The sequence below is a fragment of the Petaurus breviceps genome, unplaced genomic scaffold (genome assembly GCF_028583685.1).
Source record: "Petaurus breviceps papuanus isolate PSGF00001 unplaced genomic scaffold, PetGlider_PUasm1.0 90977, whole genome shotgun sequence".
In the NCBI taxonomy this organism is placed as follows: domain Eukaryota; kingdom Metazoa; phylum Chordata; class Mammalia; order Diprotodontia; family Petauridae; genus Petaurus; species Petaurus breviceps.
The window spans coordinates 60,759,304-60,779,012 of NW_027187391.1; positions in this window are offsets into that span (position 1 = coordinate 60,759,304).

The window sequence follows — 19,709 nt, forward strand, 5'->3', positions numbered from 1 at the left end:
CTATCTATCTATCTATCTATCTATCTATCTATCTATCTATCTATCTACCTATCTATCTATCTACCTATCTACCTCTCTAGTCACTGTGTGTGGGAGAATTGTGCCCCATACCTTGATATTTTTCTCAGTTATGTTAACCCCAGATAGGGAATTATTTTGATTCATGCTCCCCCCATTATAGGTTAAAGGGCACTATTCCAATATTTTTTTTAATAGGCAGTAGCTCAAAGTAGGAAAGAAGTCAGCAAGAACAAAGTCACGGCAGTCAAAACAGCTTCATAGGACACCTCATAAATATGGTAACCAGACTCAAAATCAATCTTTGAAAGACTGTGATGACCCTAGATAGAACAGGACACTAGAAATCACCCACTAGTGGGCATGATCTGACCATGTAGTGCCAATCTAATTAAACATTGATGCAGAAATGCAAGTTTGCTGGTCTTAATAGCTTTCCAGGCACTGAGGTATGGTGGGAAGAGCAGTGGAATAAATACTGGATTAGGAGTTAAGAGACTAGAGAGCTAGTCTCAGCTCTGCCACTAGTGACTAGTATGACAGTGAGATAGTCACTTAGCCTTGGGGAGCCTCCATTTCCTTAGCTGTCAAATGAGACTGTTTTATTAATTGATCTCCTAACTCCCTTCTTGCTCTAAAATTCCATTAGCAAGTATTTCAAAATCTCATCCTCCTCTCCCCTCCAAGTGAAATGGGAATATAATCAAAGTACCAGAAAAAGCTAAATAATAAAGTTCTTAAGTGTTTTGCATCTATAATGTTTATTACTGGTTTCATAAACTTGCAAAAGAGAATTGCTCTCGCCAATGATAACTGTGCTTCCAAATAGATGTGAAGTGTCAAAAAGCGATGGATAATGATGCAAGGTCCAAAGTTGCACATCAGCAGAAATTACTGTAGGAAATGAAGCAGTTTAAAAGTTTGAGACAGCTTCTTGAAATTCCTATTTGAAATGCCCAGAATCATAAAAATGAGAGTTGGTAAGAAAATAATTAAAGTTTGTGGCATATAGAAGATGAGACAGTATATGAACTGAATGACCAGGAAAGATATCTGTTCAAGTTAATATTGGGGTATTCAGTCAAGAGATACCTTGCTCAGTTCTCAAGCAGTTACTGGAATGACGATGAGGGAAAGAGGTCACTTTTCTTTGCCTTTTTCCCCAGTGCTTTTATTTTTCCTGGTTTTGCATTATACAATTAAAAAGAAAGTAAAAAATAATGGGAGGCATATTAAAAACACTACATAGCATAATACTGTTAGGCCAGTACACAGGATATAATATGAGACACATGTTGAGACAGCTGTAATACTCTGTACACATTTTTATTAACTTTAAGGTTTCATATGTAAATGAATTTCTTTTGATAATTCTGAATTTCATATATACACACACGCATATAAAAGTATATGTAAGATACCTTCTAATAACCTTCACAATACCAAGCGTTACACTAATCAGCAATGACTGGTTGTATCTTTTATGGGTTTTTCATTTAGTCAAAGGTTTTTTTTTTCTTTTTCTGAACAATACTCATTCTCCTGTTGATACCTAGTGGAGCACTCATCTTTAGATTTCAGGCAATTGCTAGAGTGAATAAAAGTTAAAGGAAAAATCTATTAACTTTTCAGCTAGCTTTCCATAAAGTTTTTTCTTTTCTCCAAACCATTATTAATTCTCTCCTTTTCAATCCCTAAAATATCCCCTGAGTGTAAGCTTCTTGAGTGTAGGGATCATTTCATTCTTTGTGTTTTTATCACTGTTTAATACAAACTTGATATTTAACAAATCCATATTTGATTGATAGATTTTAGATATAAAGCCAGATACTTTCTAATTGTTTATTCTGCTTGTTTTCTATCTCCCCCCAATATTAAGAATCCATTTCATTTCAAAAAGTTTTTCAATTTTGTTAATTATTGCTCTGGTTCATTGTATGGTATATAATAATATAGAATAATAATTGGTGCCCGACAAGGGCTTGGGCAGAGGGGGACTGAAACACACACACAGAGTCTGTTAGATTGGCACTATATGGTCACATCGTGCACACTAGTGGGTGATTTCTAGTATCCTGTTCTATCTAGGGTCATCACAGTCTTTCAAAGATTGACTTTAGATCTGGTTGAGTCTTAAAACGAGGTCATATGAGATAATGTGTGTGAATGCATTTTGCAAACTCAAAGTACTCTGATAATCTGAGGCATTATTAGTAATGACAGAATAAATATATAGGGAGGGAACTACATAGTGGGCACATGTCATTTCTAACCTTGTCATTGAAAATCTTTCTGAAATGCATTAGCTTACCCCTTTGCTTTGGCAAGTAGATAATACCAAATGCAAATGAATCTTTCTTCGATGACAGGAGATCTTTCAATGTCTCTGACTCATTATTCTGGATATCAATTCTTCCTGTCCAATACTATAGGTAGAAAAGATATATGGGTTTGAATTGAATATGTACCTACCTCAAGATATACTATGGAAACTTTAAAAACTTTCTTTTTAAATGAAGACACTGAAGCAAGGAGAGTAATTCTGAGATTCAGATCACTTCTTGGGGTTTGAGGAATCCTGAACTGAATCAACCTTTTCAAGCAATAATAGCAAAAAGTCCAGAACTATTTACCTGTCCTTTCTTACGAGGGTTCCTCCAGAGGGAGGGCATCTCTAGCTCCCATATGATTGAAGATTAGCTAGGGACCAGAGCAGAGCCCTGCTCCATCCTTGGCTTTTCTCTGCCTATTGGAGCCATGCCAGGAAGCCCCAATGGCCAAAAAATGAAGCTCCAAAATAGCTCCACACTTGGCTCCTGTGTCACCATGATGAAAGTATAACAGGCAGACCATGAAGCTTCCCTTGAGGGAAAATGATTTGTTGTCAAGATGGGAGGCAGGTTGATGAAATGTTTGCAAGCAATAAAATAACTGTCCTTCTCGATTAGGGGTGGCAGGAAAAGATCATCCTGTGGCAGAGCAATCAGTGATAGGGAGGTCCCTTGGAATAGACAAAATGAGCTGTTTGAAAGGAAAAGACAAGATAGAATCAGCAACAGGCTGTCGAAGGTACTGTAGAAGGAAGGATAGCAGCATGGTCACTGTGAAAGGAAGCATCATCAATTTCTTTGCCACTGAAAAGGAATTAATGAAATATGTTCAAAATTCAGTAAAGACTCAATTAGTTGAAACCCAACTAACCAACAGAATCTAGTTAATGATTTCTTTTTTAACTGTAGTCTGCTTTTATCAGGGAGAAATAATTGGAGATTAAATGAGTTTGGATTGGAGGTTTAGCTAAATAAGATGATTAAAAAAAAAGCTCTCAGAGTATGTCTAGGGGTCAGTACAGATTGAGCCTAAACTCCTACATCTTCTCTACCTATAATATTAGGTAGCAAGAATTTAAGTCCATAACATGAACCAGAGACATTGAGAGGTCTTCTATCAAGAAAGAAATTTGCAATTTTTATTATCTGTTCTCTGAAGCAGAAAGATGAACTAATGAGTTTTAGAATTTTTTTTTCCTGTGACAAGATTTGAAACAAAAACATATGCTCACTGTGTAGTTTTTCTCTCTGTACTTGTTCTGTCATGTCCAACTCTTTGTGATCTCATCTGGGGTTTTCTTGGCAAAAATACTGGACTGGTTTGCCATTTACTTCAGCTCATTTTACAGATGAGAAAACTAAGGCAAATAGGGTTAGGTGACTTGCCCAGGATCATACAGCTAGTAAGTGTCTGAGGCCAGATTTGAACTCAAGAAGATGAGTTTTTCCTGCCTCCAGGTCCAGCATCCTATTCACTTTTTCACCTGGCTATGCAATTGCCTTAGATGAGTATATGTCATATATATTGTCTCTCCTTATGGAATGTGTCTTCCTGGAGGGGAGGGACTTTTTCAATTTTTTCCTTTTTTTTCTCTAGTGCCTAGCATATAATAGTGTTTAATAAATGTACACTGATTGAAAATTCATAGCTTAATAGCATCCTATTGTTATTTCCTATGATCCTCATAGGATTTTAGATTCAGAGGTGGAAGATTGAACTTGGCTTAAGGAGGGAATAACATACACACTAAATTGGGTATCTTACCCTACAGGAAAGCAGGGGAGAAGGGGATAAGAGGGGGAATGATAGAAGGGAGGGCAGATGAGGGGGAGGGTAGTTAGAAGCACACACTTTTGAAAATGGACAGGGTCAAAGTAGAGAATAGAACAAGTGGGGGGCGGGATGGGATGGAGGGCAATATAGTCAGTCTTTCACAATATATCCACTATGGAAATGTTTTGCATAACTACACATGTACAACCTATATTGAATTGCTTATCTTCCCAGTAAGGGTGGGTGACATATGATACTTCCTCAGTGTTTCTGTGAGATGAGCAGAACAAGGTTTATGGTCCACATTTTATAGATGAGGTGAAGGGCTCAAAAGAGATGTAGGTAATATATTTAAGCTAGCAATTGTCAGATCCAGGACTTGAAACCAGATCTTCTGACATAAACCTCAGCATTCTTTCTATTAGCCAACATCGCCATTACCCTCTCTTGCTTCAGGCTTTCATTTTTATGTGCTCAATAGCATTACTCCTCATCTGATCTATCAAGATACTGTTTGTGATACATCATAATATCTACTTGTCCCTACCAGCAGATACAGAGGAAAGAAAATTGTATTTGTAGAGTTGACATTTGAAATATAGATCCTTAAGGAATAAGAAAATCAAAGGAATAGAAACATGAGAGAAAAGAAGACTGTACTTGAGAATGTAGAGAAGCTACAAACCTTGGAATAGTTCAAATGTAAAATATGAAGATTTACAATAATTGAGTGAATGAAAGCAGTTCTTATATGATTAATATGAGCAAAGTACTGAACTAAGTGATAGAGATACAGCTACAAAATCAAAGCACCCCCTTCTCTCAAGAAGCTTACAGTCTAATGGAGTAAAGCAACACTGCAGGAGGTTTGAATTGCAAGTCCTGATGATTCTGCCGATCTGCAATGGCACACATAGTAGGCAATTAAATATTTGTTTATTAGAATTGAGAAGCAGTGTTCTTTGTCCTTCATTTTTTTCCTTTTAAATTCATTTTTTTGTTTATAACATTCAGTTGAACAAGTGTTTGAGTTCCAAATTTTCTCTCCCTTCTTCTCCCTCCCCCACTCCCCTTCCTTCCCCCCCCCCCCGCATGGAATCTGATATAGGTTCTACACATACCTTCACATTAAACATATTTTCACAACAGTGAAGTTGTAATGAAGAATTACAACCAATGGAATGAACCATGAGAAAGAAGAAGCAAAACAAAACAAACAAAAAGGGAGGGAGCAATTAGTTTACTTTAATCTGCATTGAGACTGTAATTCTTTCTCTGGATGTGAATAGCCTTTTCCATCATGAGTCTTTTGGAGTTGTCTTAGAACCTTGCTTTGCTGAGAAGAGCCAAGTCTATTAAAATTAGTCATCACAGATACAATGTGTCTATAATTACATACAATGTTCTCCTGGTTCTGCTCCCTTCATTCAACATCAGTTCCTATAAGTCTTTCCAGGTTATTATGAAGTCTGTCTGCTCCTCTTTTCTTATTGCACAATACCACAACTTGTTTAGCCATATCCCAGTTGATGGGAATCCCCTTAATTTCCCATTCTTTGCCACCACAAAAAGAGCTGCTATAAATATTTTTGTATGTATGTCCTTCATTGTTGAAGAAGATTGATGATATCTTGAAGGTGATGTCTTAGCTTGTGAGTGAATTGAGTTTAGGTGAGGCAGAGTTTCATAGTCACCAGCTTCACTCTCTTCTCCAGAGTCAGTGGCAAGACAAGTCAAGATCACTGGCAATGGCCCCAAGAAACAGTGAAGTTCCCACTTAAGTAGATCCATGTGACAATACCCCTTAAAATCCTTTTACATATTATCTCATAAGACCCTTATGAGAACCTGAATGAGGAAGAGAGAGTTTGGACAGATGTTGGATACATAATTCAACAGTATGTTTCCATTGTTTAGAGAGCTATGCAATCAATAAACATTTATTTTTGTTGTTGTTGTTGAGTTGTTTCAGTCACGTCTGATTCTTTGTGACCGTTTTTGGGGTTTTCTTGGCAGAGTTACTGGAGTGCTTTGTCATTTTCTTCTTCAGTTCATTTTACAGATGAGAAACTGAAGCAAACAGGGTTAAGTGACTTGTCCACAGTCACACAGCTAGTAAGAGATTGAGGCCAGATTTGAATTCATGAAGATGAGTTTCCCTGGTTCCAGGTCCAGTGCTCTATCTACAGTGCCACCTAGCTGCACTCAATCTCTGGGGATAGAAAAAGAGCCAAACTATAGTAACTTTTTCTTAAGGCTCTCACAAGCCACAAAACATCTTCCAGCTAGACTTATTCTTCATCTTTTTCTTCCTATTCCTTATCCAATGTTTCTTCTGATGGCATTCCACAAAGCAGAGAATTGTGAGCTCCTTGGCACAGAGTTGCATTTTTTGTCTTTGGATTATCTGCATCTTGCCAGGCACATGGAAGGTGCTTAGTAGATAATTAATTAATTGAATTGGAATGTGATGCATCCAAAGTTGAGAAAGGGTCCAGGAATGTGATGTCTCTTATCTACTCACTCTATCTCTCCCCAGGCATGAAAATAACTTTAATGTTTATGGAGAACAACATCCTAGCTCTCACATTACAATCAATAATCAATCCCTCCAGCTCTGTCTGTTCCACATCTGAAAGGTTGTTGTTGAGTTTTTGGCTTTTTTTAGTGTCAGTTTAATAAATCTCAGTAGTGCACCCTATTTGGCCTTCTGGTCACCCGATTCCTAAGTTTTATGCAGGGATTGAACCTTTTCAGTTCTCTTGAAAGGACTCAAACGTAGAATGATTTCAGAGCCAAATTGTTACATATTTCTGAATTTCACTGGTAAAAGCTGAAAGGAGGCTTTGACTGCTGTGCACATTAATCTCTGCAAAACACAAGTTTGTCTCCCCCCAGAATCCCCACCCCATACACTTCATGCTATATCTGATGATAAGCCCTTTATCAGCATTTAACTTCTCTACCTGCTTACTAGGCAATTGGAGGACTTGATCTTTTCAATTTCTTTATTAAATAACTGCCCCTAATTATTTTAATAAGGAAATCATAATCTAATTTCATTGAAGGTATCCATTACTTAATGTCATTTTAGCTCATTTATTTGAATCTGAATCTTTATTTCAAAAACTAAGACCAAACATTTACTTAGTTTATTGTTTATTTTTAGATTTAATGAAGAATCAATCCATTTAATATTATTAGCTTACATACCTGTATTTGCAATAAAGTCATGTCTATATACCACCAAATATCCTGGTGAAAAAACAAGTGAAACATTTGAATATCTTGTCATTGTAGTGGCTGTATGACCACAGGCAAGTCACTAAACCCAGACAACCCTATAAAATATAAGGTGCAGAAAGATAGATAGAAAGTTGAAAAAATAGATCATTTGTTATGTCCTTACTATGTGCCAGGCAGGAGAAATTTTATTATTTGGGCTCCCTGGTATTAATGAAATCACAATTTTGGCCCCAAACTAAAGTCCAAAACAGTTCCATACAACTGTTTGGTGTGTTTACTGTAATATGTTTTTGCTCGTTGGTGTGGTGTCACATTAATACAACTTGACAAGGGTTTAGAAATTTATTTCCCCTTTAAAAGAGAAACTTTCTCCTACACTAACAACCCCCCCCCATACACACACACCTCAAATAAAACTAAAAAAGAAAAAAAACCTCTCCTGCTTCATTTACACAATTAATTAGGTCTTGTAGAGAAAGATGGGTTGATAGGCAAAATGCCTTGACTTTACCACTCAGTTTTAAAAATAGACATAAATTGATCATATGGTTTATACAGATATATGCAACATTCTGGGCAAACTGTCCAAGAGAGAATAATTTTGAAGGGAATACAAGTTTAAGGACGTCATAATAAGGACTTCATTGGAGGTTCTTGATCATAATTTAAGATTTGGAAGCAGTGGCTAGAGTGCTGAAATTGGAGTCTGGGAGACTCATTTTCCTGAGTTCAAATCTGGCCCCAGACACTAGCCTTTTAACCTTGGGCAAGTCACTTAACCCTGGTTGCCTCAGTTTCTTCATCTGTAAAATGAGTTGGAGAAGAAAATGGCAAACTACTCCAGTATCTTTGCAAGAAAACCCCAATGGGATCACAAAGACTCAGACATGACTGAACAACAATTCCTAAATAGAGAGAGATAAAAGTTTGCCTTTTGAATTAATCTCTTCTCTGATTCTAGTTGAGGGTAAGAATTGCTCCTCTACTGTCAGTTACTTCCCACCTAAAACATGCTTTCAGGAATCCTCTTTGGAAGGCCATGCCCTAAGATTATGTCACCCTGACAGAGGCAGCTAGTGGCACAGTGGAGCTGGATAGAATACTGGGCTTAGAGTCAGGAAGACCTAAATTCAAATCCAGCCTCAGATACTACCTGTGTCACCCTGGGTAAATCATTTAACCTCTGTCTGCCTTTGGTTCCTCAACTATAAAATGGGAATAATATTAATACCTATTTTCTAGGGTTGTTGTGAGAATCAAATGAGATAATATTTACAAAATGCATAACATAGTATCTGGCATATTAGTAGGTACTAACAAATGGTTTTCTTCCTGACTGCCATGACCATTTACCAGCTTCCAGAGCAGTCCTATCTTCCACAATTTATGTTAACACCACATCATAGCCTCCCCCTTTACCCCAAGCCCTGTCATTATTCCAGGTGATTTCAATATTCTTGTTGATAAGGTTTCTAATGCCCCACTTTCCAGTAGTTGAAACTCTTCATCTCTAAGACCTCTACCTCCCATTTATTTAAGTTATCCATAGGTGCAATTACACTTTAGACACTATCATTACTTTTAACATCCAGGCTCTTGAACATTGAACTCCCCTGCTCTGATCACAATCTCCCATCATTCCACTTTTACCATCCCCCTCAAGCCTCCTAATCCTTTTTATTGCCCATATGGGTGAGGACCCTCCATTTCCTTGGTCCTTTCCTCCTGATCCATCCCACCTGTTTTGGCTTAATTTCCCTATTTCTCTCTCTTCCCATCCTTGTCTCTTAACCATCTTTTTCAATAATTCCTTCTCTTATACTTACCTTCTACTCCTTTCTCTGTGCCTTCTCTATTAATCTTCATTTCTGTTGGGGGGGGCACTTTTACGAACCTTAAGGTTTGCTATAAAATATGAAATGTGCATAATCATCAAGGCAATTGTGGGAAGAGTGATATCTGTTTTACGTATACTGGACTGGTCCTTTAAGTGGGCAGGGAAAGGATTTGTTTTTTTTTTCTCATCTAAAAAATAAAAGGTTCAGTGTCTAGGCTGGATATTTCAGATACTTTACTGTGTAACCCTAGATAAGTCACTTAATCTTTCTCTTCTTCTGTTTCCTCAACTGTAAAATGGAGATAAAATATTACATATTTTAGCAGAATTCCCCTTGTCCTACAGAAATATCTTTCTGATCTAGTAATGATCCTTTCCTGTGGTGAATGAAGAACTTTTTAATCTTTTTAATTTTAGGAATTGTATTATTTATAGACCACGGGGGAGCAGATATCGATAGCTTTTTACAAATTATACCCATAATCATCTCCCTCCAGTTTATTTCCTCAAACTTAGGTGAGAGTGCTGGACCCTGAGTTTTCTATGGGTTGATCTACCCTTTGTTTCTTGTATCATCAATATAATGTGAGGAATTAGTACCCTCACAGAGTGGGGTTTCTTTCATGGTTCTGGCCTTTAGACTGTTGGAATATGAAAGGAAACTGAAGTAACCTTGAAGAAGGATGGTACAAATATATTAGGTAAAAGCAAATTGCTCCTGACTGATTTTAGCCACAGAAATAGAGAAAAGCCCCAAATCAACTGCCACAGTACTGGGCTATCTGGTCTACCATGTGTACAAGCTCAGGAATGGCCATATTTATTCATATAACTTCATTCAGGCCACAATAATCCACTGCAGATCATCAGGTACCTTTCACCTTGTTCACTAGCTCGAAAAGGTTATTATAAAGGAAGTATGTATATCAAAGTATTCAAGTCTCTTCTCTAGTATTAAAGAGGAAATATCCTTCCTTCCCTCTGCCATCTGATGTTATATAATAATCACTACATAGGCTGATTCAGGCAACTCCAAGGGCTTCTATGATGGCAGCTGGAATTATTATAATGCTACAAGTTTTGCTAAGTGCTTCACAAATATTACATGATTCTATCCTCACAACAACCCTAGGATTTAAGTGCTATTATTATTTCCATTTGACAGTTGAGGAAACAGAGGAAGAGAAAGGTTAAGTGACTTACCTAGGATCACACAGTAAAGTATCTGAAATATCAGGTCTTCTGGACCTGAAGCTCAATGTTCTTCCCACTATGTAACACAGTTGTCTTATTTAGACCTGGTTACTTAGAATAACTGGCATAGAAGTCACCATCAGCCCTCACAAAAGTACTGATTCCCAAGATGTCATAAGCAACTTGACCACAATCCAATCCCCCTGATAAGCTATTACAACTGTGACTCAAACTTCCATCTATCTCCATCTGAACAAGCATATGCCCGCCTCCAGAAGTCTTCCCTCCCAAACTTCACAGGGACTCTAAAGATTTTCTGGTAAAATAGTAATCTGGTTGCTAGAATCTATTTATAGATTTGGGTCCCCAAACCTCCTGACGCCACTAAAAAACTTCTAAGCCACAATGACTGGGGCATATAACCTTTGTGCAATTATGATACTGAGGTTGGAACAACATGAGCCTAATTAGGGGACCTCATCTCTCATCCAAGAGATTCATCCCTACAGTCTCTCAAATTAAGGTACAAAATTTTTATTTGACAAATAGAGTGGGGAAATGATCAAATAGGGTAGAGATTTTGGGGATATGCTAAATCTAAATTTAGTTAGGGCAGAATGATTTGCACTATCAGATGCCCTTATACAATTTTATTAATATCTCTGTAGGCTGATGATTAATAATTTTCTTGTCCATCTATTTCAAAAAGCTCTTTATATCAAAAACTGTCACCATCTTCTGCCATTTAATGTTATGACAGGTACAAGATCTCCTCCTCAAGTCTCTAGAATGCTTTTGTTTGTACCGCTCTATCAATCTCCTACTTAAGTCATCCACCACTTGATCTTCTCAGGTCTCTATGTTGGTCTAGCAGGAAAAGTCCATAGCTAAAATCTGACTTGGTATAATTGCACCTGGAGCAGTTTGGTCATAGCAAGTGGGGACTCCTGGGAAGGGGACATAAAGCCAATCTATCAAATCATGTCTCTTAAAAATATTGATCCTTTCCTCTCTTGCTGTCTGACCATAGTGAATGGGCTGCAAAAGGGAATTTATCTTAGTGGAATCAAAGATAGAGAACAAGACAAAAAATATTTTGACTTCAGGGCAACTTTATGCTTTTACAAAGTATTGAGGACCTTCCTAAAAAACTTTTGTCTATGTGGACTTTATCAATATTTGCCATATTAGGAAATAAAATCTTTTAGTAATATTATGAAAAGAGTTTTGATTTGAAGATCCCCTGAAGGGTTCTTGGGGACTCCCAGAGTTCCTAGGCCATACTCTAAGAACCATTATGTCAGAGTACTGGTTGCAAATAGAGAGATTAGACTTATTCTTCTTGGTCCTTGAGTGCAAAATTTGTAACAATGGGTAGAAGTGTCAGAGAACCAGAGTTAGCTAGACATAAGGGAAAAAGGTCCAATAGTGAGAGTTATCTAAAAATCCATTAAGTTGCTGGAGTCAGTAGTGGGTAACTCCCCTTTGGTGGTGTCCAAGCAGAGGCTACAATTACTTTTGAGGACTGTTCTTTTCTTCATCAGGCATAGGTTGGATTAGATGAACTCTGAGGTCCTGCTGAGATTCTGTGCTTCAGCAACTAGTGCAAGGTCGAACAGAGAACATGTTGACTAGAAAATATTTCCAGGTTCTCAGTGTGTTATTCCAAGAACTACATGTTTAAATGACAAGCAGAAAGAAGTCATTTCCTCAAATCTAATTTCACCTTTTTCTTAGTTAATAAATGCACTTTTCCATATACTCATTGGTTTCACACCAAGTAGAAATCTTTCTGTACTTCGCTCATTACACCAAGCTGTTATTAAAGCAAAATTACTTTATGTTCTATCAATGAAATGGACTGAACCAAATATGAGGGTTCGTTCAGAGGAACAAAATGAAGTCACAAATTCAGTAACAGCCACAAAGAGAAACCCATTTATTTGTGGCTCATAAATGTTTGATTTTGCTTTCACTTTACAGCAGATGTTACAGAATTAAACCTAATAGTTATGTGATTTTGTAATGTTGTTTAAGTGCTTACAGACGGGTTTCTTTTTTTTTTTCCTTTTAATAAACCATATGGTTTTGCCTGCAAACTCAGTTATTCTGAGAGAGAAATATGCAGTACAATCAGAATACTTTTTAATACATTTAGATACATAGATCTAAAATATGCCTGTTTGAAGTTGTCACAAATATCCAAATCAGTAATTTAAATTTTGTCGAAATATATCTATATACATACATATGCACATACAAGACACATATACATACACATATACATTTACATATACATGTACACATACACATATAGTTAGAGACCACACCGGCACAAACACACACGTGTGTATGTCTATCTATAAATTTGTTAAGACCATTTCCTAAATTCTGATTTGCATCATCTGAAGGAATCCAGATTATTGAAGTAGTGAATTATTCTTTGACATCTGAGTTAATCTTTCCACAATCTTAAGTTTTCAATTGGATGAGATCAGGCCCTATAGTTCAGTCTGTGGAATGCAATTGCCTGGCCGTAGCATAAATTACTACTGCTTCCAGGTCTTTCTAAGAGAAAAATAGTGCATTATGGTCATCATGAGAATGGCCTTTGGTTGGTCTATAGTTTAATGTATCATACTTTCTATTTAAATTAAGATAAAATAATAAAAATGACTAATAATGATATAATAGTTGGTCATAAAAGACAATATAAGCAGTTATATTGTTATAAGTATAAAAGTGCCAAACAGAGCTAAGCATCTTGAATTAAAGGTCTAATATTGGTCTAGACCTAATTTCTGCCCAATAGCTTTCCAGCTATTTTTTCTAGCAGTTCTTGTCAAATATGGGGTCCTTTCCCAAGTATTTTATGTTCTTATAGTTGCTGAATACTCTTTTATTTAGTTTGATTGTGTCAGATTCTTACTTATCTAGTTTGTTCTTATTTATTTTCTATTTTTTAAAAAAAATTAGTATCAAATATCATGATTACTGCTTCATAATATAATTTGAGGTCTAAAAGTACTATTTCTTCTACTGTTTCCCATTATTCTCTCTTGAGATTCTAAATCTTTTGTTGCTCTAAATGAATTTTGTTATATTGTCTAGATTATCAGTTGTATTGGTCTTAAGTGATGGGGTACAGACTCTGGGAAGCCCCTCAAACTCTCCCTGAATCTTCCCACTGGAGGAGGCATTTGCCTGAGCCCATAAGCCTTTCATTATTGTGAGGCCCAAATCTCGGTTACTTTTATGAGTCTTAAATAGGACTTGGTGAGTTGACTCTCAGTTATTATATGTATTCTGCAGTTATTTTGAATGACATTTCCATTTCCATTAATTTCACATTACAGTTCTATCAATTTTGTTATTGCTAAAATAAACATACTATTATTGTTGTAGATTTATTTGATATCCTGAGACTTTACTAATAGTATTGTTTCATATGGTTTCTTTGCTAATTCTCAGGGGTTTTTTAAGCAAATTTTCATGTCAACAGAAAATAGATATTCTTACGCACTATATATTTAATTCACTACCAAATCTCGCCATTTCTCCCTTCACAGTATCTCTAGTTTAAGGCACCTTATCTCTACTCATGCAGACACAACCCTAATTTAGGCCCTCATCAGCTCTCTCCTGGACTTTTGTAGTAACCTTCTATAAGGTCACCTTTTGCATATATTCATGCCTTTAAGTGCTCTTATCTTATTCATATCACTAACAGTTCCAGAATTAGGTTAAATAACAATGGGTAAAGGGAAATTGATTGTCCTACTCCTATATTTGTTGGAAAAAATTAGCAAGGGTCATTGAACAAACATTTTAATAGGTGCTTACTATGTCCGGGCATCTTGCTGAGTGCTAGGGGTATAAACAAAAGCAACAACTTTTCCCGTCCTCAAGGTGTTAGCATTCTTTTTTTTTTTTTGGAGGGCAGTTGGAGTTGTGGTTTGCCCAAGGTCACACGGCTAGTTTTTTTTTGTGTGTGTGTTGTATCTGAGGCTGGATTTGAACTCAGGTCCTTCTGACTCCAGGGCCAGTGCTCTATGTACTGAGCCACCTAGCCACCGCAGGAGTTAGCATTCTAATGGTGAAGACAAAATGTAAATAACTATGATATACAGTATAATGGAAGGCAATCTCTAGGGGGAAGGGCCCTAGCATCTTGGGGACCTGGGAAAGGTTTTCTACATAAGCTTTGAGCTGAGTCTTGAAAACAGTCATGGAAATGAAGAGGCACAGATAAGGAGGAAAAACATTCCAAGTATGGAGGACATGGAGGACAAGCTCCAGGGCAAAGACTGGAGAAACAGAAGATGGATCTGCTAGTAGACCAATCAATATAGTAGGATTATAGAATGCACATAAGAGAGCACATTAGTTGCTATTCAGGCTCTTTCTGTTTGAATCTCATTTTAAAAAAGATAAAAGCAATGAGTTAAATAAATAGTAGCAATAAGTAATAATCTAAACAGTTGATATTTAGATAGATATTTAGAGGAAGCATGGCTGTGGAAAGAAAACTGGACTTGAAGCAAAGATGACCTAATTTCCAAACCTACCTTTGATAAATAATGGTGATGACCAAGTGTAATGTAATATCAAGCAAAGGCAACTTCCCAGGTTCAAAATACCAGCATAGGTGCTCTCTATTCCATTCAGTAACAAACCCAGAACAGAGAAGATCAAAACATGACATCATTCAAAATACAGCATTTATTAAGTGTGATTAAATAATCTCCAAGGCCTACCCCACCCCAGGACTTTCCAATCATTCAATCAATTACAAAGTCTCTGTTCCAAATACTTCTCCACCCCTAGGCTATACCTTAATTAAGTCCACCACAAAGCCCCTCTTCTCAAATGGAGATTAGTTTCCAAACATAAGTAAAATACATTCATTTGCTCAACCATAGAACACAAAAAGGTCAAAAGTTCCCCACCCCTGGATCACAATTGAATCTACCCCAGAGTTACATCAAGTTTAAACACAGCACTTAATACCCAAATGGAGGTCTTTTCTTCGAGGCAAGTTCTCAGCAATCTTAGTTCCTGGAGAGACAAGGCTTAGCAAGGCCATAAGATACATTGCCAGTCCCTTCATGAATTTATCCTCTGTCTGTAGAACAGTCCTAGAACCCCTGAACACATTAGCAAAGCCCTCTCCCAGGATTTCTGTAAACATACAACAAGAAAATCCTTCTTCAGGGCTTCTGAACCAACAGAAAGGCTCCCAGACCCCTGCAACAACAGCACTGTCCTTCACCAGTGGACAGTATTCATTCTGTCTGCCGGACAGTCTCCAGACCCCTGCAACAACAGTACTGTCCCTCACCAGTGGACAGTATTCACTCTCTGTCTGCAGGACAGTCTCAGGCCTTCTTAACCAAATGCCAGGTTCCAGGACTTCTTCAACAGGACAGTCTTTCACCAGTGGATAAATCTGGCAAAATAACATCAAAACAGACAGACAAAGTACCAGCAAAACAGCCATGTCTCCTCAGTCCTTGGCAGCTCAGGGGGCAGGTCTCAAAAGTCCAGGGCAATTCAAAGCGGCCACCAGCAATCTCTTAGTCTCTCTCTCTCTCCACGAGGTGCTGCTTCCAAAAAAGATCTTCCGCCTCTCTCCAGTGTCTCTCCAAATCTACGTCACCAGCTCCTCCCACTTCAGGACTTTCTTTTCACATCAACAAGCCCATCCCACAGGTGGGATTAACAAACTCTGGGTTTTAATACAATCAATTTGAAAACCAAGCCAATACAGGGGAATCTTTAATTGCCATTACTATCACACCAAGTTTTTTAAACCTCTTTGTGAAAGTCACCTCTCTAAGACTTTAAGTTACAGAGAAAGTATTGGCCTACATTTTAAAGGGAGTTTTCCTTATCACAATAACACTGAAGTCAAAGGTCTGTAAACCTTTAAACTTTGTAAGATGTTTTGCATGTATTCTCTCATTTGATCTTTACTCATTTAATTTTGCTTCTTGGAAGCTGAAATATCTGAAATGCAGAGTCTGAGCTACATACTCGGAAATTTCCATGGAAATTAAAGAGAAATAAACAATTTCTGGAGGATTAGTATAGCAAACTGAGACCAATAAATTGAGGGCAAATGTTGAATTTTAAAATTATATAAGTCAATGACCACAGTATCCATTCCTCTCTCTAAAAAGTTTCTTTCTGAAGGATTATGTTCTGTAATATTTTCTGTTCTGTAGCTTAAAAATGGCAGCTGCTTATTAATAAATGCCAATAATATAATGGTAAATCATAATAATCCTATTAAGATGTCATTGTAGAAGGAAGATAGTGTAGGAAATCAGTATTTCAATTTGAACTAAGTGAAATAGAAATGTCAGGTACTCTAGGCTCAATCATTTTATTGACTCACACTTCCCTAGTTTATTTTATCATCTTTCTCAAATTGAGGCCAATCTTAAACTCTTTAGAAACATTCATGTATTGGGTTTTCTATGACTGGAGTAGATTATTCTGTCAAACTTGAGTGTTTACTATTTGGTATCTCTGTCATTATGGCAAATGCTCAATGCTTTTTTTTTTTTAACTTGATTCTACTCCTTGAAGCTAAAGATGAAAATAATCTGTACATCAAAAAGTGCAGCCTCTCCAGAGATGGTATCATATCATTTTTTTGAAATTAAAAAAAATCAGAATTGCAAAAAGGTCGATGAAAAATCACCAGTGTAAAATGGATGATGATCTGTAGGAATTATTAGATAGTTTAAAGAAAAAAAAACACCCAGCAAAACAAACTTGGCTGTGCCTGCCATTGCAAGTGAAAAACAGCTTATTTCAGTCAGTCAGCAAGCATTTATTAATTGCTTACTATGTGCCAGGCACTGTGCTATGTGCTGGGTTTACAAATAAAGGCTACTGTGCTCCCTTGCAAGGGCTATGGTGGGGGAGGGGAACCCAGTCCCTGTTTTCAAGATATTCACATTTTAATGGGACAGATAATATAAAAACAATATGTATATGTATACATCTATATCTATATCCATATCTATATCTATATCTATCTACATGTGTTGGCTGTGGTTGATCAAACCAATACGAGCTCAAAAGGTTCTACCGTAAGTCAGGCACAAATAGTTCCTATGATTATTTGAAGTGGAGACAGCTCTAGATTTGTGCATCTCACATTTCTTTTGAGTTACTGTAATTCTGCTTTGCCTAGAGAGAACAGTACCTTCTTTGATGCAGGCATGTCAGGCTGGACAGTCCTGTGCCAGTGTCTCTCATGTCTCAGAATCGATTCCAAAGTTCTTCAGCAAGACCTTGAGGGTGTCATTGTGTGGCTTCTTCTGACCTCCAAGTGAGTGCTTGCCTTGGGTGAATACTTTGTAAAAGAGTCTTCAGGCAAACAAGTTTAACATTCAAACAATGTGGCCAGCCCTTTGGAGTTCTGCTTTCTACCTGCTGTAGAGTCTGAATGCTTAGCTGTTTATCTTGAGACAGGACCTCAGTGTCAAGTACCTTATCTAGCTAGATGATCTTCAGAATCTTCCTAAAACAATTCAAAGGGAAGTGATTCGGTTTCTTGTCATGTCACTGGCAGCTTGTCCAGGTTTCACAAACATACAACAATGAGGTCAGCACCATAGTTTTGCAGGCCATCAGTTTGGTAGGCAGTCCAATACCTCTTCTCTCCCACACTTTCCTTTGGAGCCTCCCAACTGCTGAGCTTGCTCTGGTAATGCATGCCTCACCTTCATCACCTATGTGTACATCCCTGGAAAATATACAGCAAGGTACTTAAGTGAACAGTTATTTAACTCACAGTAGAGGTAGTAGTCTTCTTGAACACCCTACACTATGTGTGTGTGTATACATGTACGTGCATGTATATGTGCACACATGGCATATATACACATGTACATATTTATTCACTCACAATGTAGATACATATGCACACATGTATACATGCATTGTGTATGTATACACATATACACAATACACATATAGTATATATACATACACACATATGTATGTATGTGTGTAATATGGAGACAACCAACAGAGAGGAAGTACTAGTATTAAGGATGATTAGAAAAAGTTTTCATAGAAGGTAGAATTTTATCTGGGACTTGAAGGAAACCAGGGAATCCAAGAGACTTACCTTAGAGCATTAATTAGTCGTAAAAGACTTTGATTTGTGATAAGGTTATTGATCATAATTGTCCCCACTAGATCAGCCACTTTGTGCATGCCTGTATTGTTACATGTCATAGGAAATTTTTTTTTAAAGCAATCAGGATTAAGTAATTTGCTCAAGGTTACCCGGCCAGTTATTTCTGGGTGTGGTGCTGAGTATCTGAGCCAGGATTTGATCCAGGTCATTTCAACACTGGAGACAGTGCTCTTACTCGCTGTGCTACCTGGCCTCCCCCATAGGACCTTTTTAAAAGCTAAAATGGTTAAAGATGCTCAGCTCACTCTATTAGCCCTCCATCTTTATCCTCTTGGATAAAAACTTTGTAATATTTAAGACGGAATTTTTCCAGCCTCTCCAAGACTAATAGAATATGGTTTATTGGTTACACCATCTTAGTCAAAATCTTTACTTAAATTTTGAAAGAATTATTTTCCCCCCCTATTTTAGCCTTGGGAACAGTTGATCAGTTCAGCCCCATATCTCCTTAGGTATGTAACATTACCAAAAGTAAGTGGAGAATTATTATCTTCACAAATAAACCCTAACCAATGATGCTGGGAGCTTTAGCAAATTTTAATTAGTGCTGCATGAAAAGTCTCCCAAGGGAAGTACATTTAATCTTGGCTGTTAGTCATTTTTTGCAAGAACAAAATTTTACTATAAACACAGATTTTTTTTAAAGAATAAACAAAACAAACAAATTAGTAACAATTTTATTTTGGCAATAAAATACAATTAACAAATGAATGGGGGGTATGTCATGGTAGCCTTTTTTAGTGTCCTATACTTGTTTGTTCATTCACCTCATACATATAAGATAAAATATGAAGTACTGAACAAAAGTCCTGAATGAATATTGACCTCAACAGAAAACTTTAAAGTTTGGAGACTAGTTCAAGAGAAGCAACTTTAAAGTGTCTTAAGCCAGAGCCTGGCATAGAACTGGTATTTAAAGATTATTTGTAGAATGGATGAATACATTAAAAAATGAAAATGAGGGGTGGCTAGGTGGCACAGTGAGTAAAGTGCCGGCCCCGGAGTCAGGAGGACCTGAGTTCAGTTCCGGCCTCAGACACTTACACACACACACACACACACACACACACACACACACACACACACACA